Here is a 12,360-nt window from a genome sequence, read left to right as displayed (position 1 = left end):
TAGGCATTTGTTTGACATAGTGTTACAGGTAAACAACCCGAAATAGAATTTAACCAAATCATCCTCCAGGTGTCCAAGGATGAGGACAACTCTAATTCTGCATTCTAAAAGGTCGAACGAAGATTGATAGTATCAACAGCAGAAATATTTAACTCTTTATATAGGAATGACACTGTATGGGAGAAAGGCACAATTGTTTGAAGCTAAATCAGATATAACAATGGAAGGAAAGCCATTCAGTAAGGAATCAAGAATAGAATTACAAAGCAATTCATATGTTACAATATCAGATGGTTGCTAATGAAATCTTTGTTTTAAGTCATCAAAACTAATAAAAACATTTTTATTATAATATCTTTAAAATACAAAATGCCCGCTCTTATCCATGAATTCCAAAAATTTGTGTGGCGAATTATTTTTACTGATGGATTGTACCAAAGCGATAGGCTCAATGTATTTGAAATAGAACATTGGAAAACAGAATCCAAATTGAGTAAAATTATTCTAGTAGATTTCCACAATATTGACTTCTTAAAAAACGTAGAAGAGTTGGACATTGTAAGTAAAGCAAGTAAAGGAAAAGGTGATACTAAATTATGTTCATTGCGAAGCCATGCGGGTGAATTATTAAGGTCTAAATGTTGAAACCATAAAATACTTTGTTTTAAAATAAAGGCTTTATAATATTTTAGAAAATCTGGTAAACCAAACCCTCCATTGACTTTAGCTAATTTCAGCTTTTTATAACTTAACCGAGGTGATTTGTTATTCAAAATACATTTTGACAATAATGTATCTATAGTCTTATAACATTTAAGAGGGAGTTGGACAGGTAACAGAGAAAATATAAAACAATTTAGGAAACCAAGATCATCTTCATTGTGTCCATTCTTCCCCACCAAGATAAACATAAGGAAGACCACTTTTGAATTTTTATCTAAATGTATGCCATAGCAGACTCAAAGTTTAGGGTCAAAGTTTGTTTTACGTTGCTGGAGAATAATATACCCAAATATTTAAGTTTATCTTTTTGCCAAACAATATCCATATTAGAAAGCATATCCGGTGAACAGTGAATATTTAACGGAAAAAAATCTGTTTTATTAGTGTTAAGTTTATAAACTGAAATTTTAGAAAAGACAGCAATTAAATTTAACAATGGAGGAATGGAAGAATCAGGATTAGTAATATATAAAAGAATATCATCTGCATAAGCTGATGTTTTAATAGGGACGTTGGATAGTTGGCCTTTTCTGGTTTCGGGAGGACAATAATCAAAGATTCTGTGAATGAGCCAGAAATCAATCCTGTATTGCTAAAGTGAGTAAACAAAGAAAACAAATACGGTGAGAGGTTAGTTAAAAATTCTTTATAAAATTCCGCAGGAATACCATCCGGGTCAGGAGATTTCTTTATCTTTAGTTATTTAATAGCTGAAAGTAATTCTTCAAACGTAATAGGAAGTTTCAATTTATTTTTATTGGTTTGTGATATTTTAGGTAACCCACAACCTTCCAAAAAATTATCAATAAGAGCTGTATCCAAAGAAGGTGGTTTGTTATATAAGTCTGAATAGTAAGTCATGAACTCCTTAAATAAGGCTATAGAGTAATTTGGAGAGTGAATGGCATTAATGTGAGTTTTATCATTTTTTATACGGAGATAGTTTGCTAAGAGCCTACCAGACCTATTAGCGCTAAAACAAAATTTCGCTTTTTTACAAAAAAAATTGTAATCCAGCTCTATAGCTTAGAATAGAATTCAGTTCATAACGTAATTTCTGTAATTTATCCTTATATTGGAGGTTGTTAGATGTAATATAAAGACGCTCAAATTTAGCTATCTGCTTTCCCAGTTTATCAATTCTAGTGTTAAATAATGTATTTTCATGTGCCATAATGGAGATAGTCTCTCCTCTAATAAAGGCTTTAAAAGCATCCCATCGGTTGGTAATAGATATGGAGTCTTCAGTGTTGAAAGAAAAATATTCTTGAATAGCTGATAAAAGTCTAGGTTTGTTATTATCATTAAGAACAATATTGGTATTCATACGCCAGCGACTATGACTACTTTGATTGGAGTTACTAAATAAAATGCATGAAATCAAAGCATATCTATATTTTGAATGCCAGGATTACAAATTGAGGAAATTAGATTACGAGAAATTTTAAAAAAATCTAACCTAGAGGAATCAGGAGGATTAGAGAAAAAAGTAAACTGCTTATCAGTCGAATTATGGAGACACCAGATATCAACCGTTTTTGTAGGCTTAAAAAAGGATTTAAGAGAGAAAAACGCTTTTGGAGGGCGAAATTTGACTTCTGAAATTCTATCCAATAATGGGTAAAATAGAAGATTAAAATCACCTCCAATAATTAGAGGCACATTACCCAATTTTAGAACCTCTGAAGTAAATCTTGACCAAAACTCTGGGTCATCATTAGTAGGCCCATACACATTAATTAGATAAAAAACCTTCTTGTCAATTTTTATATTAGCTATTATGAACCGACTTTCTGAATCAGAATGTTTATGCAAAATTTGAACATGTAATTTTTTGCACAAAGAATTGCTACCCCATATTTTCCTATTAAGAGCTGGAGAAGAAAGAACGTCCCTTACCCATTTTTTTTTCATGTAAGACAAGATTTTATCATCTACATGAGCTTCTTGAATTAAACATATATCGGCTTTATGTCTAGCTAAATAATCTAAAACCTTAGTAAGCTTAACAGTGTGCCATACACCCTTAACATTAAATGAAACAATTTTGATACCATTACCACTTGCCATTTTGAAAAAAGGAGAAAAGATAAAAAACAAGATAGATTAGAAAGATAGAGTGAAAAAAGAATAGTAGCCCGAGTAACACTATCAAGAGGACACAAAAGACACCAACGAACAATAAAAATAAAAACTATACAACATATAAACATATATAGAACTTTTAAATAGCACACACGCATGTCAAGAAAATCTACTCCACATGCCCTAAAAAGAATTTGAATTAAATAAACATGCTAGCAATAAAATCAATGAATAATAAAGTCATGTAGTAGCTTCATTTATTTCCATTGATGACAGAGTGCATATCCAGAAATCTGCGAAGCTCCTCAGGATGATGAAAAGATTTAGAAAACCCATCTTTCCAAATATGCATAGTGGATGGATCAAACAAGCCGTATTTATAACTAGCATTCCTTAGCCTGGGACGAAGATTCATGAATTCCTTACGAATATTGACAGTAGCCTTGGTAAAATCTTGATGAATAAACATTTTATTCCCATTGACCATTAACGAAGGGATATCTCTGGCAGCTTTTTGTATTAAAAATAGGTGATGATGACGTAACACATTGAAAATCATTTGACAAGGCTTATCTTGTCTTAGGTGGCGATGAAAAGGGATTCTGTGCGCTTTATCAATCTCACATCTTTCAGAAAATGTAATGCACAAAAGACCAGAAGTAGGTTTTCCAAATAACCCTTGCAATCATTACCTTCCACATCCTCTGGTAGATAAAAAATTTGCAGGTTATATTATTGATTGTGATTTTCCAATTCTAATAAATGACTAAATGAATATTGAATTTATAAAGCGCTAACTTAGCCCAAGGGAGCCAAAGCGCTACAGAGGACTGTTGTACAACCGGATAAAATGCTCATACTAAAGTCTGGGTAAAGAGCCAGGTTTTCAAAGCCTTGCGGAAAAGAGAATGAGACCCAAGACCAGATAAACTATCAGGGAGAGAGTTCCACAACCTAGCAGCGGCAGTGGAAAAAGCCCTGCCTCCCCACCTGACCCTTTTATACCTGGGAACTAATAGCAAATTCTTGCTGGCAGACCTGAGTTGCTTGGTCGGGGTATAGCGCTGGAACATCGCTTTATTGGCATCAGGGCTGAGGGCGTAGTAGGCATTGTGGGTCAGGCATAAAGTCTTGAAGAGGATTCTTTGATCAAGGGGTAGCCAGTGCAGCGAGATGAAGGTAGCCGAAATTGAGTGGTACTTCGGCAAGTCCACCACCAATCACTCTGCAGCATTCTGCACTAACTGCAATTGTTTAACCAAACATTTGTTAATGCCCAAATTGGGGACATTACAATAATCAAGTCTGGACATTATCAAGGCGATCACTGCATGTTTTCATGATGCAAACGAAAGGAACTGGGAAATTTTTCTAAGAAGCCTGAATAATCCAAAACAGGTGGACACTGTTCTGCTAATCTGAAGGTTTAGAGACAAACATGTGTCCACTATAACCCCCAGATTCTTCCCATGGGGTACAGGAGATGGGCAGCTGCCCAAGGTATCAGGCTATCAGTCATTCGACCAGATGTCACGTTGGTTCCCAAAATCAAAATCTCTGTCTTTTCCCCATTCAGTTTAAGATAGTTTTCCACCATCCAGGATGAGACTGCCTGCATGCAATTTTTGAAATTTGCAGCAGATTCCCTAATGCTGTCGGTAATGGACACCATGATTTGTGTGTCCTAAGCTAAGACAACACCTCAAATCCAAAGGATCTCACGACCTTGGATAATGGGGCAACGTAGATATTAAAAAGTGTTGGACTTAAGGAGGAGTCCTGCAGAACTCCACATATCAGAGGGTTTGAAGCTGAATACTATTGGTTCATTTTAACTATCTGTACCCGCTCACTAAGGAAAGAGGCAAGAAGTTCAAGGGCCGTGCCCCTGATCCCTATCTCCTTGAGGCGCTTCACCAGCCTCAAAGGAGACAGGGTATCAAAAGCTGCCGTAAGGTCGAGAACAACCAGCAGGGTAGTATGACCTGCATCAACCTAGACCTGGATGGTGTCAAAAACCGCTGTTAACGCCGACTCAGTGCTACGATGGCTTCTAAAGCCATGCTGCGAGCCATCAAGCAACTGATAGTCCAACAGATAGGAGCTAAGACGTGAGTTCAGGTATCTTTCCATGATCTTGGCTGGAACCGGTAACAGAGAAATGGGGCGATAGTTTTTTAATTCCGTATGATCCAGAGAGGGCTTTTTTAAAAGCGGTGTGACCACAGCGGTTTTCCAAGAGGTGGGATAGTGCCCCTCTGAAATAGCCATATTCAGTACTTAGGTAAGGTGGGGGACAATAACTTCACAACCTATTTTTACAACCTTTAAGGGGCAAGCATCCAAGGGGGACACAGAGGTGACTCCTTCTAGCAGGCGATGCTTCATTTCAAGTGACATGCAAGGGAAGGTAAGAAGCTTCTGTACATCTTCCATGGTTTCATGTCAAATTTTGGAAGAGCAGTTATAGCAGTTTCAACATTATAGTCCTGCAAGGTGGAATATATATATCAGTAATTTTTGTGCGGAAAAAGTCTGCCATTTTGTTGCACAGTTCTTTAGAGAAATCAGATGAATCGGCAACAGGAGGGGAAATAAGAGCGCTGATAACATTAAAAAGTTCTCTAGAAGATTTAATTGATTCAGTAACCTTAGAATAGTACAGTCTTTTTTCTTCAGTAATGGCAGCTTTATAATCCCTCAAGCATTGTTTATGTAGCTCTGTGCCCGGCGGCGCCAGATCTGTGCGCCATAACCTTTCCTGTTTGAGGCAAGATGGTCTCAGTTTTCTGAGTCTATCCGAGTAACCATGGAGCAGAAGGTTTTTTCCTCGCTACATAATGTTTTGTAACGGGAGCCAAAGTATCCATGGCTCCTAGCAACCATTTAGAAAGTTCATCTGCTGCTAAATTAGCATCCAGGTGCTCAGAAAACCGAAAATTAAAAAAATAATTAGCAAGAGCATCCTTACTAATACAGCTCAGATTTCTCTTCCCCCCTCATCCTTTTATCAGCTAAGACAGTGCTTGGTGCTGAGAACTGAAGTGTAAAGAAGATGGCATAGTGATCAGACCATAGTTTATTATTGGGTTCAACTTTTGCTGCAATAAGGTAGAAGATGGCCAATTTTAGCTTTGTTATCCTGAATTTTAATAGTATTGTCAGAAACCTTCATCGAAACACCAGCCATGTCTTTAAGTACATTTTTAATGTCCGCTGCAATATTATCTATATTTGAATGCACCGCTTGTAACTCCTCCAATAAAGTGGATAATAAAGGCTCATTAATATCCACTAATTTAGATTTAACTGGTGGAGGAGAGATATGTTGTTTTCGTTTTATAGACATATTGTGAGACTGGTTGCCTTCCATAAGTGCAAGAAAAAAAATGCAGCAATAAAAGGAGCAGCTTATAGGAGTATTTCAAGGAAGAATACTTATATCAGAGAGTTGCCTAGGCCTCAGACACGCCCTTTCCTAATCTTCACTCTGCCCCTCTGACAGGAATCCCTGTATCAGAGACACTCCACACAACGGGGAACAGCTCAACTCTGATAACTGCAGTTTCACCCAAGGAAAATGCACAAAAAGGTAATGTGCAGTCCGCTTTTTTTAAGGAGATCCTCGTTGACTTGTTTTAAATTTAATTGACAGCCTTAAAACATGTTAATATCGTCGTAATCGGGCCAAAATTGCCGCTGCTTAGCGGGAGGCGGTCATCTTGCTGTGGGCGCTCGACCGAATCCCCAGTAAAACCATTTTAAGTACACATTTTACCAGGTGTTACATTTTTTTAATTTCTGACTGCTGTTCCACTTCAATATTCTCATTATGTTGTCTTCCCCTTTGTTGTCCCATTCTTTACTCCAAGAGTCCTACAGTCAGCCTCCTTAGGCCAGACACCCTTAGAAAAGCTACCTTAATCCTTACAAAATATATGTGTGTCCCATCCCCACACACGTCATGCCTACTTATGTGCTCTAGAGGAATTCAAGACCATAGTGCTTTTATCCCAGCACCACTGCATTATTAAACATGGCATCCCTTATGCACCATGTGACTCACACTTCACACTGTGCGGAGGCACTGACCTGTTCGGAAATCCCTTAGTTTTCCTGTATGCAGGGCCACTGGAGAATTGAGGTAGTGAAGGACAAAATTATACAGCAGGGTTGACTAAATTAGGATGCAAGAAAAAGGCTAATTATGCTACATTGTGCACCACAATTTGGGGTACTACTATTGAAATATTTTGTTATTTTAACCAAATTTGATACTTATTTTTTTTATTTATTTATAAAGTTTTATATAGCGTGAACAAGATCCCAAAGGATATCAGAGCGCTTTACAATATGATGGGTGGAAGAACATAAATGCAGTGTCACTTGAAGTTGCTGATTGTAGTTTATTACTCTGGGCTTTAAGTGCTACAGTTAGACTGCGATATCAAGGGTGTAAAAAAAAAAACCAATACAAATTCCTAGCGGGATTTCTGAATTTAAACAAGCATTGGCACGATATGTCTCTGGGGCCTGTTGTCTTTGCCAATGGTTTCATCCAAGGGGAACAGCATTCCTGATGCTTTGGCACTTGGCTACAGAATATCAAAAAATTAAACAAGGCTTTGTCATTTGTTGGCGCATCACGCATGCAAGCACCTACAAAATGACTGATGGAGGCTGTGGAAAACCACGGCCTGCGTGAAGCACAGCCAAATGGTGCACAACAGGATCTCCTCATCACAAACATGACAAACTACTTCCTATTTCAGTAGACAGTCGGTAGTATCCTTAATATAAGTCTCCCCGGACTGTACCAATGGCTGCAAATGATGATCCAAGTAATGTCCTATCGGTTCATGAATTGAACTGCATCATACAACTATCGATCGAAACGGTGGTTTCAATCTGTTCTTGAGCATTTTTGGCAACTGAGCATGCGGGTGCTCAGGAGATTGGGTGTATTTTCCAATCCTTTAGTAAGTCTTTATGTACATGCATGAGAGTAGCTCACACATGAATCTTTTCTTGCATTTTCTACTCTTTTAGTAAATTTTTACGTGTAATGCATAAGTGTAGCTCACACGTGAACCTCCGCTTCTGCACACTGGAGACGGTAACATAATATCTTTTTAGTTTGTTTTCTTTTCTTTGAGTGCAAATCCTACTAATCAACTTGATTTGTATTGATATTTGACACGACACTTCATTGTGTCTGATGTGCTTATAATTATTATGTTGTAGATTCCTGAGGAGGCCGCAGTAGAGTGAACAAAAGCTCTTTAATTTTTTGGATAATACTTATCCCCTGATGAAGGGTTCAGTTTGAACCCGAAAATCATTGGGATTGTTTATGTTTATGCATTGTATATGTATAAAGTCGAATTAGTATCTCTGTTTATTTGTTAATGTGATGATACTTCAAATCATAAGTTCTCAGTGTTTTGTGTTGTATTTAAGTGAATAAGTTCACATATCGTCAGATTGTAATTTCATGGTTGCTAATGCAATATATCACTGATCAATCATTGATAAATAGAATGCTTCTGAACATATAATTGTTTGTGTAGTTTTGTTGAGACATTCATTGTCCTTAGCTATGCTTCATGCAGGCCGCGGTTCTCCACAGCCTCCATCAGTCGTTTCTAGTACCTAGAGGGGTTAAGGGCTAAATCCCTCACAGACATGGATGCACGTAAAATCAGAATAAGTTGGTTGAAGAATTGATTCACTAGTTTTTTGATTAATTCATAGAAAGCAGGTATGCTGGATCACTCCCGGTATTAGCAGCACCTATAAAATGACAGCAGTTTTTTTTGTTTTATTTTGGTTGCTGATCCTAGTTGGATCAGTAAATAACAAGAAAAAAAAGTGATTAGAGCGTTGCTTTTTTAAAGCAAAGCGAATGGGGGAAGAAATGCAGGGTGTGGGCAGGGGGTAGAAGCAATATGGGGACAAGGGGCAGAAGCAACACAGGGGCACTGTTTTTCAAAATAGGTGGGGGAAAGAAACATGGACGGAAGAAACACAGAGTTGCTGTGGTTGGTGGAAGTAGCGTGAGGGTGCAGGTAGTCGAGCAACATTGGATGGGGTCACAAACGGGTGAAAGAAAGCAACGTGTTGCTGGTAGAGAGAAAGCATGTAAGAAACTCCTGAAAAAGAGAGAAGTGGGATCAAATAGTAATGTGTCCATGCTCCATGGGTGGGTAAAACACAGGAAGAGGAAGGAAAGCCCACACAACTAACAAATAAGAAGGAAGTAATGGGAGTGATAATGAAGCCAACCAATGGCAAGCAATGGACGGGCTCTAAGTCCACTGTAAGATAACAATGTGTCTTGCAACAGGCAGTTAATGCCCTGTCTAACTGGAGACCTCATCTGACCTGTGTCAGATGTGATTTCCCTACAAACTACATCACATGGCAACATTCCTCATATATCTTTAGACAAACTCTAAATCTAAACTTCCTGTTCCTTCAGAGCTTAAATTCAGCTTCTAAGCCAGAGTCCTTGATGAAGGCTGATGTTTTTGAATACATTTTTTGCAACTGAAGAATTAAGAGACTGGGAAGCTCCTCAAAGATATATAATGAACGGAAGCAGTACCTTGGCAAAATCTCGCATTTTGCTTATCAGAACCTTAAGGCTAGAGACTAACAAATGTTCTGGAACTTTCGATCATTGGCATCAAGGATTTAAACAAATACAAGATTTCTAGAGCCATGAAAGGAGATGCTCTCCATTGAAAATAATCAGATCACAGAGCCTAAGGGGGTCATTAGGATGACGGGCGGACTTAGTCCGCCCGCCATCTTATCGGGACTCTGGACCGCCCGCCATAAGGGCGGGGGTCCCGTGGGTGGTATTAGAATGCGGCCGCCACAGTGGCGGCCGCATCCTGCATTTATAACATTGTGGCGGGCGGTGCTCTCTGCACCGCCCGCCACAATGCCATAAATGCAGGTATGCATTTGCATACACAATGCGGCAGGCACCGCGCGGTGCCTACTGCATTGTATATGCATTGTATATTGCAGGGGGGTACCACAGGTACCCCTGTGTGCACCCGCCACCCCTCCTTCAATTTGGGGGCCCACAGGGGGCCCGTAAGTGAAGACCGCATGCCTTTCCGTGAAAGGCACCTGCCCTGGCCCATCGTAATATGGCTGGCGGTGTCTAATAGACAACGCCACCATATTATTCCTTTTCCGCCCCTGCCGCAAGGCGATCAGGGTGGAAAAGCGACGGACGGTCTTTCCGTCCGCCGCGGTCTCCCCGCTATACTAATATGGCGGGGGGATTCGGGAGAGGATGGAGGGCGGATTGCCCCCGCCAGGCTGGCAGTGGCTACCGCCAGCCTGGCGGGGGCAATCCCCCGCCATCCTAATGGGCCCCTAAGTGTTCATAAAGGACTAGTCTTGCGGGTCCGAAGTAGCACATGCAGTTGTCATGGGGACCTGATGCATAGCTCCCTCTCCCACTCTACAGACCTGTGGCATCTTAAGTAATGAAGTCATATTTTGGAAATCAGGCTCGTAAAGAGAAATGTGAGCTTGGGAGTAAATATTCTTCCCGTCCGATGTGAATATCAGCAGCCCTACATGCCAAGAACAGATGCATACTGGTAAGTAGCATATTCCGTTCGAGGCATGTGGGCTGCTGAATTCACATCTTATGCATAGAATGTATAGCAGTGTCCTCCTAGCGGCGGTTGCCCGTGCCAGCTGCAGCAGTCTGAAAAAGAGTTCTGAGAACAGCCTGTCCTACAGCAGCTTGCTGTTTGGAGTGTACATCCACGCAGTAGTGTTTGGTGAATGTATGTATGGTGGTCCATGTGGCTGCTCTACATATATCCTCTAGAGGAATGTTACCTAGGAAAGCCATGGATGCCCCTAACTTGCGTGTTGAATGCGCTTGTGGGGGGACTGTTAATGTGCGTTTAGCTTTTTGATAACAGATCTGTATGCACTTAACAATCCATCTGGCTATACCGGATTTGGAAATGGGGTTGCCTTTGTGCTGTGGAGAGAAGGCAACAAACAGTTGTTTAGTTTTCCTGAAATCTTTTGTCCTGTCTATGTAATACTGGAGAGCTCTTTTAACATCTAGTGTGTGCAGTGCTCTGTCTGCCACTGAATCTGGATTTGGGAAGAATACTGGCAGTTCTATTGTTTGGTTAATGTGGAACTGGGACACCACCTTTGGCATAAATTTAGGGTTGGTACGCAGCACTACCCTATTAGCATGAATCTGTATGAAAGGCTCTTGAATAGTTAGGGGTTGCAGCTCACTAACTCTTCTTAGCGATGTGATCGCTACTAGAAAGGCCACTTTCCATGTCAGAAATTGTATCTCACAAGAGTGAAGAGGTTCAAAAGGTGGCCCCATTAGTCTGGTGAGAACTATGTTTAGATTCCAGATAGGTGAAGGCGGGTGTCTAGGAGGAATTACTCTTTTGAGTCCCTCCATAAAAGCTTTAATGGCAGGCACTTTGAAAAGGGAAAGGTGCTGCCTGTTTTGAAGATAAGCTGCCATTGCAGCTAAATGTATCCTGATGGAACTATATGCCAGATTGCATCTGTGTAGGTGCAACAAATAGCATATAATGTTTTGCGTTGAGGCATCGAGCGGATTTATGTTATTATTGGAACAATAAATAACAAAACGCTTCAATTTTGCCGCGTAGCATGCCCTGGTGGTAGGCCTTCTAGCCTCCTTGATAATGTTCATACAGTCAGGGGGCAGGTTCAGGTAGCCAAACTCTAGGACCTCAGGAGCCATATTGCAAGGCTCAACTGTTGTGGATCTGGTTGCTGAATTTCTCCACGGCTCTGAGTGAGGAGACTGGGTGTGAGTCGCAGTCGCTGGTGAGGCACCACTGAAAGTTCTAGGAACGTGGTGTACCATGCCTGCCTCGCCCATGTTGGAGCAACTAGGATGAGTGTCATTGAGTGCTGCCGCAGTTTGCGCGCCACCAGCGGTATGAACGGTGCCGGAGAAAAAGCATACGCAAATCTGTTTGACCAGTTCATCCATTGCCCTGAGACTGCGGGTGTGAGAACCTGGCGGCGAAGGTTTGGCATTTTGCGTTTTCTTTTGTGGCGAATAGGTCTATCTCTGGATGACCCCACTGCTGGAAATACGGTTGTAGCACCGAGGGATGTATCTCCCACTCGTGCATTTGATGGCTGTGCCAGCTGAGCAGGTCTGCTATCTGGTTGTCCTTGCCTGGGAGGTGTTCCGCCATGAGGAACATGTTCCTTTGAATGGCCCACTTCCACATGCTCTGGGCTAGGTGCGACAGTTGTGGAGAGTGTGTCCCTCCCTGCTTCTGGATGTAATACATTGCAGTCATGTTGTCCGTCCGGATCAGCACGACTTTGTTGCACAAATGAAGTTTGAACGCCTTCATCACCATGAAGATTGCCATCAGCTCCAGTAGGTTGATGTGCATCTTCTGCTGCTGCGTCGTCCATAGTCCCTGCACTGTATAATGGAGGACATGCGCTCCCCAGCCCTGGAGAGATGCGTCCGTTGTCAGCACTATTTGT

The 12,360-nt window shown here is 40.6% G+C and overlaps 1 protein-coding gene across 1 annotated transcript in view; it reads right to left on the bottom strand.

The window, feature by feature from the left end:
• CEP20 (centrosomal protein 20) overlaps positions 1-12,360 on the bottom strand; it is a 224,440-nt gene that overhangs the window by 166,849 nt on the left and 45,231 nt on the right. The window lies entirely within an intron of this gene.

Source organism: Lissotriton helveticus, chromosome 10 (assembly GCF_964261635.1).
Source record: "Lissotriton helveticus chromosome 10, aLisHel1.1, whole genome shotgun sequence".
NCBI lineage: Eukaryota > Metazoa > Chordata > Amphibia > Caudata > Salamandridae > Lissotriton > Lissotriton helveticus.
This window is presented reverse-complemented; position numbering and strand designations above follow the sequence as displayed.